Source organism: Tinamus guttatus, unplaced genomic scaffold (assembly GCF_059628265.1).
Source record: "Tinamus guttatus ecotype Peru unplaced genomic scaffold, ASM5962826v1 Tinamus_guttatus_pri_ptg000288l, whole genome shotgun sequence".
NCBI lineage: Eukaryota > Metazoa > Chordata > Aves > Tinamiformes > Tinamidae > Tinamus > Tinamus guttatus.
The window spans coordinates 1-13588 of record NW_028288822.1 but is presented as its reverse complement, the minus strand read 5'-3'; positions in this window follow the sequence as shown (position 1 = coordinate 13588).

Below are 13588 nucleotides of genomic sequence, written 5' to 3'. Positions count from 1 at the left end.
ATCTGGGAATCATGGGAAATAATAAGCATAAGGTACTGGCTTTGCAGGTGACAGTTCTATCCTTGGATTACAAACTAGGAATATGTTTTATAGAGAAGTTGTCACTTCACTAGATGTCACACTCTTCTTCCATTACACTTATGGGACCTCCCTTGTAGGAGAATCTGAAAAGCCATCCTACCTTCTACTACTCATGGCCCCTACAGCCATGAACATCGTCATGACTCTAATCTGCAAGTAACAAAAAGCACGAGGTATTTCTGAGCTGTTGCAGATACGTTCATGGTGACAAGATGACCTCTGATTTGCAAAGAATATATCTCTCTTTGCCCTCAGAATATTTATTAAGAAATGGGACAGAAATAAGGTCAACTGAGGCTCGGGGCTGATGGTGAGGAGAGCACTACCAGACTATAAGACTACATTAACTTTTTATGTCTGTTTTTTTTTCTTTCTTTTCTTTCAGAATAGCCTGAATTAAATCCCAAGCTCCAAATACATCAATGTGTGCAGGTTTCAAGATCACTGTCAGAGTTTTAGCTGATCCTAAAACTCTATGCAGAATCTTCCCTCATTTCTCTTAAATCATCTCTGTGAATATGGAACAGGCTGTAAGATTAGAAAAAGTCACCTCATCAAACACCTCAGGCTGGAACAGAGACTCTACTTGTCTGTAATGTGCAAGTAGTAAGTGCAGTAATGAACTAGATTTGTCCAATATTTTGTTTATTAGTAGAACCAAATACTGTGTCTCTACTGATATATTCAACAAAATGTTATCAAATATAACATTTTTAATGCTAAAGAATTTGCTGAGCATGATTAACTGATTTCAGAATTGAAGAGATGCTTGTGGAACAAAACCTACATAGTGTGATCTCTGAGAAATGTTATGTCTTTCTACTATTAATATCAATAACCTAAGGTCCTTCTCAGGACACGGCTGAGTGAACTCCATGTTCAGCCATTTCCCAAGACTGCAAATATGAATGATTTCCCTTCCTGCAATGCGAATGTTCAGATGAGCCCAGCTCCAATGCATATCCATTTTGAGGAGCATGGTTTGAGCCATTTTCTCATTGCCAATTAAGAAACAGCCATTCTAAATCTGAAACAACTCCATAGAAACACATTTATGCATTGTTTTTTTACTGATGACTGTCTTTGTGGTAGTGCACAGACCCAGCTGACAGCCTTGTTGTGACCCAGAGGACTGCTCTGCCCCAAAATGCAGCAAGCATTTTCCTGTTGTTACAGAAGAGAGTTGCCATCAACATGCCTTTTGAGAAGGCAACAGAAATGATGATACTGGCAGGCAGTTGCTGGACAGCCACTGAACGCTCCTTCTGGTGCATCATTTGGGCGGCTGGGCTGGAAAGGATGTTACACAGCTGGTGTGGGGACAGTGACAACCCTGGCCGAGGGGATGCCGAATGACTCGGTGGCTGTGAAACCGGGAGGCTGACAAAATCACCAAGGTCTTATCATTGCATGGCTGTTCATTTACGCAAAGAGATCATTACAATCTCGTAGTACTGGAGCTACTGACCTCCCTCCCTCTTGAGTGCCCAGAGCTGTTGTACAAGGTGTTTCCAGAGCAGTGAATTTCTGCACTGGGTAGGATGGATGCGATGCAGGATGGCCCACTACAAGCTATCCCTTCCCAAGGGTTACATACCCTAGCTCTGGGTGCCAGAGGATGTGCCACAACTATGCAGGAGTCATCTCCAGAGTGACTCATAGCCATCTTGTGTGGCAGGGAACAGATCGCCAACAAACCAGAAGTTAGAAGCAAATAGTTCGTAGTCTAGCTCCTGGCCAGATTAAATAATATAAATTTAGGCAGCAAAACATGAGTTTTACTCAGGAGAATTTAAATACATCATATAATATCTCTGTTTGTGTGCACACAGGTAGGTCCTGCACATCCCCTATAGCAACCATGTCCCCTCTCTTTCAAGGATCCTGCACAGAAGCAGCTTCCTAGCAAGGGCAATACAGCAATACTGACGAAGCCCTGCCTTTACTGCCTGAGCTACAGAATCAATTCTAGATATAAATTCATTGACTAGTCTGTAATTATACGTAGCTGTCTTAGGTTTGGTATTTGCCAGGATATATTTGCAGTTTGGAGATTTGACTGGAATTCTGGCCTGAGCCCTCTGGGTCACACCCAACATCTCTTAAGAGAACAGGTTAATCACCGACAGGAAAAGCTGGGTCAGTCTTTCCTTTGAATAACTGCATGTTTAAGTTTTTGACAGCAGTGGGAAATGCTTAACTTTCCTAATAATTTTAAGGACTGAATGTTATGCATCTTATTTTTAAAGTAATCCTTTAAAGAAAAGAGTCAATTCAAGATTATTTTCCTTGGTGTTTTCTCCTATAAGTGGGGTGAGATTTTCAAAAATATCAAAATACTTGAAGTTTTTTTTTTTTTTATCAATCTTTTGATAGCTGCATTTTCCATGAAAATAAGATATTATATATATATATATATATATATATGTATGTTTATTTTTTCCCCAAGGACAGGAAGAATAAAAGCTCTCAAGATGCCACAAAAGAGGTGGAACAGCTTACCTTCCTTCAACACATTCAGCAAGTCGGATGTAACTGTCACTGTCATGATTTTCACACATGTAAATAAATAGGTTTAAAGGGGAATTAGGGAAGAATTACGTATCTATTCTCTCTGATCCCTGTAGTTCTGTAACATAAGACCAGCATGGCTGAATATATACATTTTCTGAGCTGTATTTATATCATAGTAGTGGTATGTGTATAATGAGAGTATAATTACTACAGGGAAATTTAAGTTTTTACAGGAAAGTGCCAACTGTGCTTTTGTAAAAGTATTTTCTGGAATGTTTTTTTCCCAGATATCAGCACAGCTGCATTTCTCAACTATCTGCAGAGCCAAACTAGTTCTGTCTCCTCTACCTTTTCACTGAATTTGTTATACAGGTAAGTGAGAAGAATTCATGATCCTTTTTAAACTAAATGAAGATGAGCAAATCTAATCATTAAAATGAACTGAGTAACTATTATAGAAAGTTTGGGAATAATGTGAAAAAACCCTTGACACTCGGTGTAATTGGCATCATGCAATAGACACTGTGGTTCTAATTACACACATTCCCTATTGGGTAGAATAGGAATAATGTTTACACAACCAATATATCTGGGAAGAAGATCTTAGGCAAGTATAATACCCTTTTATAGACACTATGAACATCTACCATATTAAACAAACATGCTCATACTGTAAACTGAATTTGGCCCCTTGAAGGAAAGGGGCAGAAATAATCATGATGTGCACTCATGGGGTATATTCACTATATATGCATGACCTCAGCAGGAAATACAGGTGTTTATAGGTAGAAACTAGAAATACAGAGACGTGAATGATTCTTAAAATACATTTGGAAAATGTGTCAATTTTCTGTGATTTTTAAAACCCCCCATTGTCAAACCACAGTTTGAAAGGGTTCCTTGTCTTTTATGCAGTTCTTGGAACATGTCAGCCTTTTATAGCCTGGTGAAAATACATAGATCTAGTCTCTGGGTTTTCCTTTTAGTGTCTCCAAAAAAAAAAAAAAAAGCCATGCTTCTAAGTTAAAACTGCATCCTTACTTTTCTGAAACTCCTAGGAATTTGCATGTCATGTTCCTACTTCCTGAAAACAAAAGCTACAATCAGAACACTTAAAAAACTTAAGTGACAGTCTTCATTGGACACAAAGCCTCAAACATACTGAAGCAACAGCCCGCTAATCCACCTGCAAATTCACATTAGCTTCTTACTGCTAGTTTCAATAAGTGAAAGTCATGGCGCAGGCACCATAAAAATCAGATTTATGCAAGTTTAATAAGCCTCATTGCAAGTTATTTCTCAGATTTTCATGGTCTGCTTATCTTGGAAAGCCTGTAGACAAGAAAACAAAAACCCTCTCAAAGCCAGCATTCTTCCAGCAGCACACAAAACAAAAGCAAAACAGTAATTTCCTCTGCTGTGCCACAGAGAGGAGTCAACATTTTGCTCAGTGCAATGCTGTGAAAGCTCTCATGGTGGGAAACACTTCTTTGTCATAGAGAAGCTCGAAGTTCTATTAAGAGATAAGCTTTTAATTAAACTGGACTTCCTGAGAAGCTGCTAAAGACTATCTCGCTGCTATCCTGCTGCAGAGACTGTCAATCGCGGCACTGACAGCGAGCGGCTCTATAGCTCAGAGCCATGAAGTATTTTCCTTTTCTTAGTATGCATGTCACAATCAAAACATGAACTCGGCTGTACCATATTTTAAACTTATTGTTTCATTACTCAAATACGTTTGCTCCATTGCCTGAATTAGGCCATACAATTGGTCTTAAAATCAGTGGAACAATTCAGCTAAAATCAGCACTCATAGCATCCTAGTCCAGAAGGACAAAATTAGCCATTATAAATTAGCCATTATAAATTGCTTAATATCATCAGTTTTTTTCCCTCCTTCGCCATTTAGTTGGCAAGTGGAGCTCTCAATTCGGAGACTGCTAGTCAAGAAGCTGCAACAGCCCTGGCTAGTAAGTGTTACTGAAAGGGATGGAATGATCATGGAGAAGTGGTAGAAAAGCTGTAGTTTGATCCTGCTTGCAAAGCTGTGCTACTGTAAACATTGACATATCTTGAGATGGGAAATCAATGACGTGTGTGGTACAGGTCTAACCCTTCAAAAAACAGGTACCAGATATCCAAACAGAAAGCAGTTCTGGAGAGCTGATCAGACTGGATTTGCAATTCCAGTCTGGGAGTTTCTTGTTGGATTTTCACTCATTCCAGAATTTACTCAGTAATTATCCTGTTGCATCCAAGTAGCTCAAGTTTATATATATTACTTAAAATACCCTGTCAACGTGCAAATTATTATATGAAACTATGGGGGATCATATTCAATGTAGTTAGGAGTCATAATAATGATCACCTAACATACAGCATAAGTGGATTTTCTTCTCAGAGCTCGCATGCATCCTTTACTTCCCTTTGCTTCCCTGTTCCTATTTGCTGCTTCTGGTTTTGCTTTGGATTAAAATTTCTTTAAAGAATAGATACAACTGCTGTCTATTTTTTTTACTCTAGCAATACCAATAAAATAAAATTAAAAGTTATTCCATTTTAATATAAAGAGTTTTATTATGTTTGCTCTGTCTATACTGCTTCTTTCCATGACGGGTGGGCAGGAAATATATTGCCTCCATTTTTACTCATAATGTTCTAGCACCAGTATGGCCTAATTCAATTTGCTCCTTAAATAACCTTCAGAATTCCTCGCTGTTGTCCCTTCTGGTAGAAAAATGGATATTGTGGTACAAAATAGCATATGACTCACCATGAGCGACGACAGTCTATTGACCGTGTAGGTGGTCGAGCATTTTTAGATAATGGATGGTTCAAATCGCTTCTCTCTCCTTTGGCTTCAGAGGGCATGGCTGTCATGACACAAGCTGACTTCATAGCAAATGATCTGAAAAGAGCCCCCAAAAAGGAATATTTCCAATATCATACAGGAAGCATTTCATCGGGCAGTTTTCAGGTCTCCCAAGTCCAGGCCAATGTCAGAATCACTCAATCATTCCTCACACCACTAGCAGATAGCTCAGAAAAGAAATACAGTAAAGAAAATCTAAAAGTCTTTTGGAATGTAAACAACTGGAGCCACAACCTATGCATATAAGCCTTTCAGCTTTTGTGCAGGGTCAGGCCAAAAATATATTCCTGTTTGAAGATAATTCAATCAGTGAAATCAGCATGTTTGGTGTTTTTCTTGCCTGAAATATTTAAAAGCTGTATGTGCTGCATATAGAAGCATGCAAATCGTGCTTCCGTGACTTTCGTTGTTTTACAAATCAGAGGTAGTTATTCTCATTCATACATTCCACTGAAATCAAAACTGAACAGTCATTTGGGGAAAGAAGAATAGAGGAACAACAACTTCCATGGAAAATGGTGTCATTATGCAGTCTCTGGCTAACTCCCACATGTGACAGGTCCATTGCCTAGAGTGTCTTTACAAGCACTGGTATATTCTAATAAGCACATATGATTATCGACCCCCTTCATTATAATCACTGCCATCACTACCAGGACAGCACTATAAAGATAACTGAATGGTGTTTTTGTGGAAACTACTTATCTGAATTCAGGAAGAGTCACGTATTTCTAGCATTTTCTTCTGCAAGATCATAATCCATGACTAAAATGAATGTGAGAAAACTGTTTTAGAAAAAAAAAGGCAGTTTAAAGTAGACAAAAGTGTTTGTATTTGAGCATGAAATTAAAAGACTGACACTAAAGAAGTATACTTTAAAAATACAGACCTCTAATGCCGTGTATACCTTTAAAACAAAATAACATTAATATGAGGTTTTGAAAAATAATGAACAAATACTTTAGGCTTAGTAGCAGGTGTTTATTTGATTTTCAAAAGAGCTAAATAATCACTTTCTAGTGACAAACAAGTCCTCGAATGCTCAGGATTTTGAGAATCAGAAAGAAGTGTTTTTAAGAGCCTGTTTTATGATCTCGTTAGTCCAGGTACGCAATCTCAGCACTATGAGGAGGAATATAAATAGGTTCCACTAATAACTACAGACCTGACAATAGTTTACAAGAAGGCATGGCATTTTCAAGAGTGTAGTCAACACTGCAGTTTTAATTTATCTACCTTTCCACTCACTTGGGCATATTTCTTTCCTCATTTTAAATAACTTTGCCAAAATATTAAATGGCAAAAATAAAGCAGGTTCTCAATAGTATTATCAGCAAATAAGCACCAGAGTTCTTATAATTAGCCTAGAATTTAGTATTTTTACATTTTTATTAATTTTAATTTTTTTTCTTAAACTTTATTTGCTTATTTCTCTTATTTGAAAATGACCAGATCATTAGATTACTTCTGCTTCTAGATTATTCACACACACTTGTAACTGTGTTCCTGCACCCATTTCATGATTAGGTAGCCAGTGAGTATCCACATACCATGATTATACCTGTCACAGATATCCCCCCACTCTAAGTTCAACAAACAGTCTCTGGCAGGGACTTCATAAAATACTGAATATAGAAATTGCTTAAATGATTGGAAAAAAAAAAAAAAAGAACAAACCAGAGTTCATACGTATTTACTTGTGGTCATTTCCATTCCTTTTCTCTAGACCTAGGATTGCAAGAAAAAAAGCTTCGGATGATATTTCCTTTCTCATAAAGCAATTTGATTTCATCTTACTCATATATCTATAATACATTGCTACAATTTTTCATTGCTCGTATATTGCATTCTTCCATTAAAACCGAAGAAAGTGGTTTCCAGCATTCATTTAAAGACTTTAGCTTTCACTGTACTCTTCTTGATTTCCAGACATAATTTTATTTCACAGTACATTAATTTCTATTATACACTTTCATACTTTATCATTAACACCCTTTCATTATTTCAATAAACAAAGCTAAATGTAGTGTTGGCTGTTTGGCTCCATGCTTCAGTAATCTCACCATGTTTCAGACAGCTGTAGGACAATCAAATAAATGACTGAAACACACCATTGTTTTAATTATACTTATTGATTCAAGGGTGTTTAAATAGTTGTTTTTTTTCTTGAACCATAGTGTATTTATGCCTATAAATTGATTAATGGATTGCCATCTTTATCATGCAATAACCAATCTACAGCTGATTAAGCAATGTGTTTCTTGGACAAATTAGCTAAATTATATATGCCAAACACATCACATTCCCCATTTAACAGAAGAATTTTCTTGCTAGGAAATCTTTTTATCATTAACTCTCCTCAAGTCTGATACAGCTGCTAATGAAAGAACAAGGCACTTCATACAAGCAACACTGCAAAATGCAGCTGTGCATCTTGCATGGCCATCATGTTCTCATATACACAGCGCCCCTCAGCATGGGTGGGGACTCTGTATTAACAAGCAAAGACATAAATTATTCCAAATTGGTAGAGAGGACTGCTCTGTAGCAGGTAAATATACCTGCAGAACTGCAAAAATGAAACATTGATAATATATTTACTGAAGAACTTTCATCGCGTATGTTGTTATTATCCATATCTCAGATGCTTCACACTCACTGACATGGAAAAGAAGATTCTTGGGAACCCATCCTAGAGTTTTTAGACCTGTGTTACCCAGAGTTAGCAGCCATACTGCACTTTCCCATAATTTCACCTGTATCACTAACCCCCTGTAATGCACCTATGGCTGTACTGTTGCATTTGGAAACACTCAGTAAATTACAGGCTGTTTTGGTTGTATTGAAGTGGCTTTCAAACAAAGCAAACAATGGAAGAAATTTCAGCGGAACAACTTTTAGAAAATGCAAGTGAAAATGGAAGTTAGGATACTACAGAAGAAGTAGATAAAGTAGATTCCCATCTCTGAAAACAAAGACCTGTTCACCTGCAGGAATCTGAACTGCTTCAGATTAGCACACATTTATGCTACAGAGGGAGAAAGGGTTATCTGCAGGAAACCTGTGAGAAAAGGGCATTTTCTTAAGAGAGTGAGGCTGCATCTCCCACTGGTATGTTTGCTGTGAGGTAAGAGGAAACCTGCTGAGCAAGGCAGCAGGTTAAAGCAAACCATGCTTCCAGCAAAGGCTTTCACCTCAGACATCCCTACCATTCATACTAGTATTGCAGCAAGCTAGAATTGGCAGTTGTTGAGGGGGGTTGTGCTATTTTGTTTAACAAGAGTCTCCCTAGTAAGATCTTCCTTTACATATATTCATATAAACAAATGCAATGCAACTCTCAGTCATAGTGGGTAGTTCTGACATTATCACTAGGTAAGAAGGAATTTAGTTCTTAGTCTTACATCTATATAGTCTGTCCAAATGCACTACAAATTATTTCTAGAGGCCGTGAGGTCTCATCACTTTAGAAAATTAAGGCAAAGGTTATCAATGTCAATTTGAAAAAAATAAAAAAAAATTAAGCCTACCTAGCACAATAAGAAGACCTACCACAATACAGATCAGAAAAACTCATGGGATGTTAGTTTAAGGATTTTGCTCATTCACAAAATTCAATTCTTTGAACTCTCTCCTGCAATAAGAAAGGTAAGGGAGGGACATACTCAAACTCTAGGAAGGCATTTTCAAGAGTCTAGGCAGGCAATTCTGTTTCAGAGTTTCAAAATAGTTCCTGCCTACCCTCAAACAGTAATTGCTGAAATTCAGAAAAGGGGGCATATCTGTTTTCCAAAGTTAATTCAAGAGAAAATGTAATACATATGACTCTTGCTTCTGACTTCTCAAAGTTTTCTTTAAAATCTTTCACCATGATTCTTTCTGAGCCAAATGATGCTGATCCGAGAGCACTAAGCAATAGTTAAGCAATTAATGACTGCAGTTATCACTGTGGTAGGCAATATTCAGTGAATGATGGGGGAAGCACAGAAGCAGCCTCTCTGTGCCTCAGGTCATTGCATTCCTTCTAACCTTAAGACATTTTCTAATATGACATGAGAATAGAAATTCTCATGAGAGATGAGAATTTCACATGAGAATAGCCACTGATGGTATTTAATTGGCCATTCAGAGCACACATTTCTCCTTTTCTAGCTAAATTTCCACAAGTTTTTTTTTTTTTTTTTGAATGGCAGTAGAATTGTCAGATTATGTAGAAAACTGTTTATTTTTCTCATTCATATGATTAAACTTTCAGACTTTGATTTATTTTGTCTTACAAAACCTCTTTTTTGCTTTTTGCTTTAAAGTCAAAATACTTCACAGTCAAATCAATGTTTGTCACAGTAACTACATAAAATGCAGAACTATAATTTTAATGTAATCTTTATGAAAACAGCAACTTCAATAAACTCACCAGTCACTGAAATTGTTGATATTAAGGCATGTATATTTAATACATGATCAAGAAAACAAGCTCCTGGAAGACTCTCAGTTCCACAATACTACTTCTTAAGGGACTATGCAACATTGCTACGACTGTGAAAAGAAAAATGTAAAAGTAAGCCTATAGAAAATCTGCTCATCTTTACAGTCAGCCAGCAAAAAGCACAGTACATGGCTGATGTGTTTTCACCTATATTCAGTGCACTGGTACCTGCGCTACTAACAGCAAGTTTGTCTCAGTGACTTGTAATGCTTCCAAGATTCTTCTGTCTTTTCTCAATATGTGATTCACATATAAACGCTGCAGAGATCAGCTAGGTTTTGTAGCATTTTTCTATTATAGATGTTTTTAACCTGATGCTTTAAAGTTTGTTTTTAAAGGTGATCCACATTTATTCAAATATTACTTGGCATTTTCTTTAAAATTAAAAAAAAAAAGCAAGTACCACATACATCCCTCATGATCACATTTCTGTCTGCCTCTGTAGCACACAGGAAAGTTTTGGACATGCATCTGAGGACACACAGGACGTACTGTATTTTTTTGCGCTCCCCTCCTCCCGTTTATTATGTCTACTTTTTTTATTATTATTTTTTATTTTTTTTCATACAGCAATGTATTCTGAAAAGGGTTTTTTTTTCCCTACAGGCTCCCTATAAGCTCAAAAATACAAATTGCATTTATATATCAACACTGTGTGGAAAAGCTCTTAAAAAGTTATGAGTCAGTGTTCAATCGAACTGAACTATAGACTTTATACTGAACTCCAAAGTGCAATAAGCAGATTACTCCCACCCAGTCTAGACACCAAACTTCTGAGAGCTCCTGAACATTTGTTTCCAGATGGAAGAACAGTAGATCAAAATACAGGCAGCAATATATTTTTGCATTATGTAGTACAACATATCTAATTTAGCAGACTGTCTGCCTCTGAACCAGCTGAAGCTTGCACTTTGTTTTTAATTAGGCCTCCATAGTATCCTGCTTGTGGTAGTGTTAAATAATCTTTACCAGATCAACTCCTGACTGCAATTTGAACACAAATATGTTCCCTGCTAGGCACTAAAACAGCGTGGATTTTTCATAATACTTTTCTAAAGAGCTCTGACAGGTCCATTATACAAGGATAGATAGACAAAAGCAGGAACAAACCAGGCTTTTTTTTTTTTTTTTTTTTTTTTTCAGATTTTGAAGAATACCAAATTTCAAATTCCCCCAAAAGTAGTACTTATCTTACCAGGGCAATGGCAAGCTGGCAATGAGGTTCCCCCATGATGGACCTGCTGTGGTGTCCAAGCTCCTTGATGTATGGATCCTACAATGGCAAGAGGAAGTGATCTTTCCTGACTTGCAAGGAATGAGAGCGGGCTGACAGACCCTAATCACAACCCTGAAAATATCCACAGCTTTCTTTACTTTTGATAGAAGAAATATTATCCATATTTTCCTTTTACATTTCATTTTTGGATTAAACCTCAGGTTTTCACGGTGGATGGTGTTTTGTACCAACCTTTTGAAAGGTAGATGCCAGATAGAGAGGAACATCCTATTAGAGCTTCAGCTGATCTCTACCGCCTCGCAGAAGCATTTAAATTAAATATCTTGGCAAACACAGGCAGCATTTGCCTATTTTACACAGCCAGTTTTCCAGTATTGCTGTCATGTCATATCTCAAGTGAAAAAGAGGGAAAATGATGAGAGTAGTCTAATACGATATCCCCAATGTGTTCTTATTTCCTCCAATTCTTCCTTTGAATAGGATCTCCTTTTTTCTGACTGATCCTTCTGGAGATTTTAGTGTTTCTACACCTGCTTTGAAACAAGAGTGATTTCACTCCAACAATAAAGCAGACACAGAAAAGAAAAGGTCGAAGCGCCAGGCACATAGATTTAATTTAGATTTTAATTTAGATAAGACACTGATTATTTTCAAGACATTGGGCTTCACGATCCTCAATCCAGGAGCAAAATGCATGCCCAATTACAGAGGTCCTAAACAAACAAAATCCACAGGTTTCCAGAGAGGTCTTACAAAGCCTCTCAGTGCTTCTGTTCTCTCATTCCCAGCAATGTGGTTGAAAACCATCCTGCTGACGTGGAAGCGTGTCAGGAGTGAACAAAAGGATCTCTGCCATGGTTGTCTCACAGAATAGGTGCCCTCCAGGTGTACCTGGTTGTGCAGGAACCATAACAGCAGCAAGAAAATATGAAATACTCACCATATCTGCCGTATCCTCTGGAGTTTACAAGCAATGTTGCCTAGAGCATGGCGGCTGCTAGCTAAAGTGTGCCACAAGCTGGGGCATCTTTCACCAATTCCACCCATCCTCAAGGGCAGGAGGGAGTATATATGATTCTTCAGAATAGTGCATCAAAGTATGCCAGAATAACAGAAATAACAGAAACAGAAGCAATCATTAAGGCTTAGACTCCATTGCAAACAAAGAAATAGGGAAGAAACAGAAAAACACAACACCACAATCTGCACCCATAACTCGTGCTACCTTTATGAAGTCATATTACATTGCATCAAGGCTGAATGTTTCCTTATACTTCAAAACAGGGATCCTTTGGTGTCTTCAAAGCTATTGCACTCTGCTTTAAATGGGACAATGACATAAAATCAATTCCCAGTAGCTGAGTGTGGTAAATATTTTTGTAAATAGGTAACAGATTTCAAGAACACTCTTTGGTTTTCTGAAACAGTTCTTTTTTTTTTTTTCCTACAGATAAAATCACCACTTATAGGATTGATTCATTTTTATATATATGACTGCAAACAAGATATTGCGACATCAACAGCATCACTGCAATCACAGATGGAAGAATACTGTCACTGACTGTTTCATAAGATATATATTTATAATACTGGGTTTCACTTCTTCATTCATCAACTACAATACCTTATTTTTTAAAAGCTAAATCACATTTCCACAAATTAACAGCAGTTTATTCATAGGTTCCAGTAATCTTAGTATCATTATGCACTGCTAAGATATTCCTGCATTCTAAGCTATGCCATGAGGGCCTCTGGAGAACAGGAGGTCACAAAAAGCAGAGCATACTGAGTACTGCTGTGGAATTCAGTATAAACTGCACTGTTACACTGGTGTCAAAATATGAGAGTAAGTCAAAAGATCTGTATTTGTGACTTGGAATAATTTAACTGAACGTTTTCCTGTAGTGAAATTGTTGGTGCAGTCATGAGTGTCTGAAGATACTAGCAAGATTGTAAGAAGATGTACGAAGATGCAAATTCTTCTTTTCAAATGGTTCGTAGAAGTAAAAAAAAAAAAAAGAAAAAGGCATTTCTAGCACGTAACTTTCTTAAATATGAAACGGAAGCCACAAAGTAGATACAAGACAGAAAACAAAACTAAGTTAATTAGGTTAAACAATTAAATAATCATCTTTTTAACATCTCATGCACTCATCCTTTATTTTTGGCAAGCATGATACAAAGGCTGTAGATTAGACATTTAGAATCAACATTCTGAATCTATTTAATTTTCTAATTTTAATAGTTTTTATAATAAGATATTCTCTTTTCGAATTTGTTTTTATGGAAATTACTGTAGAAAATTAGCAAAAGTATAACTTAATTTACAGTAATCTATGTGACAACACTTACTAAGGTGTTATAAGACTGTGGAAGTACACATGTGCAGTCATTTGGC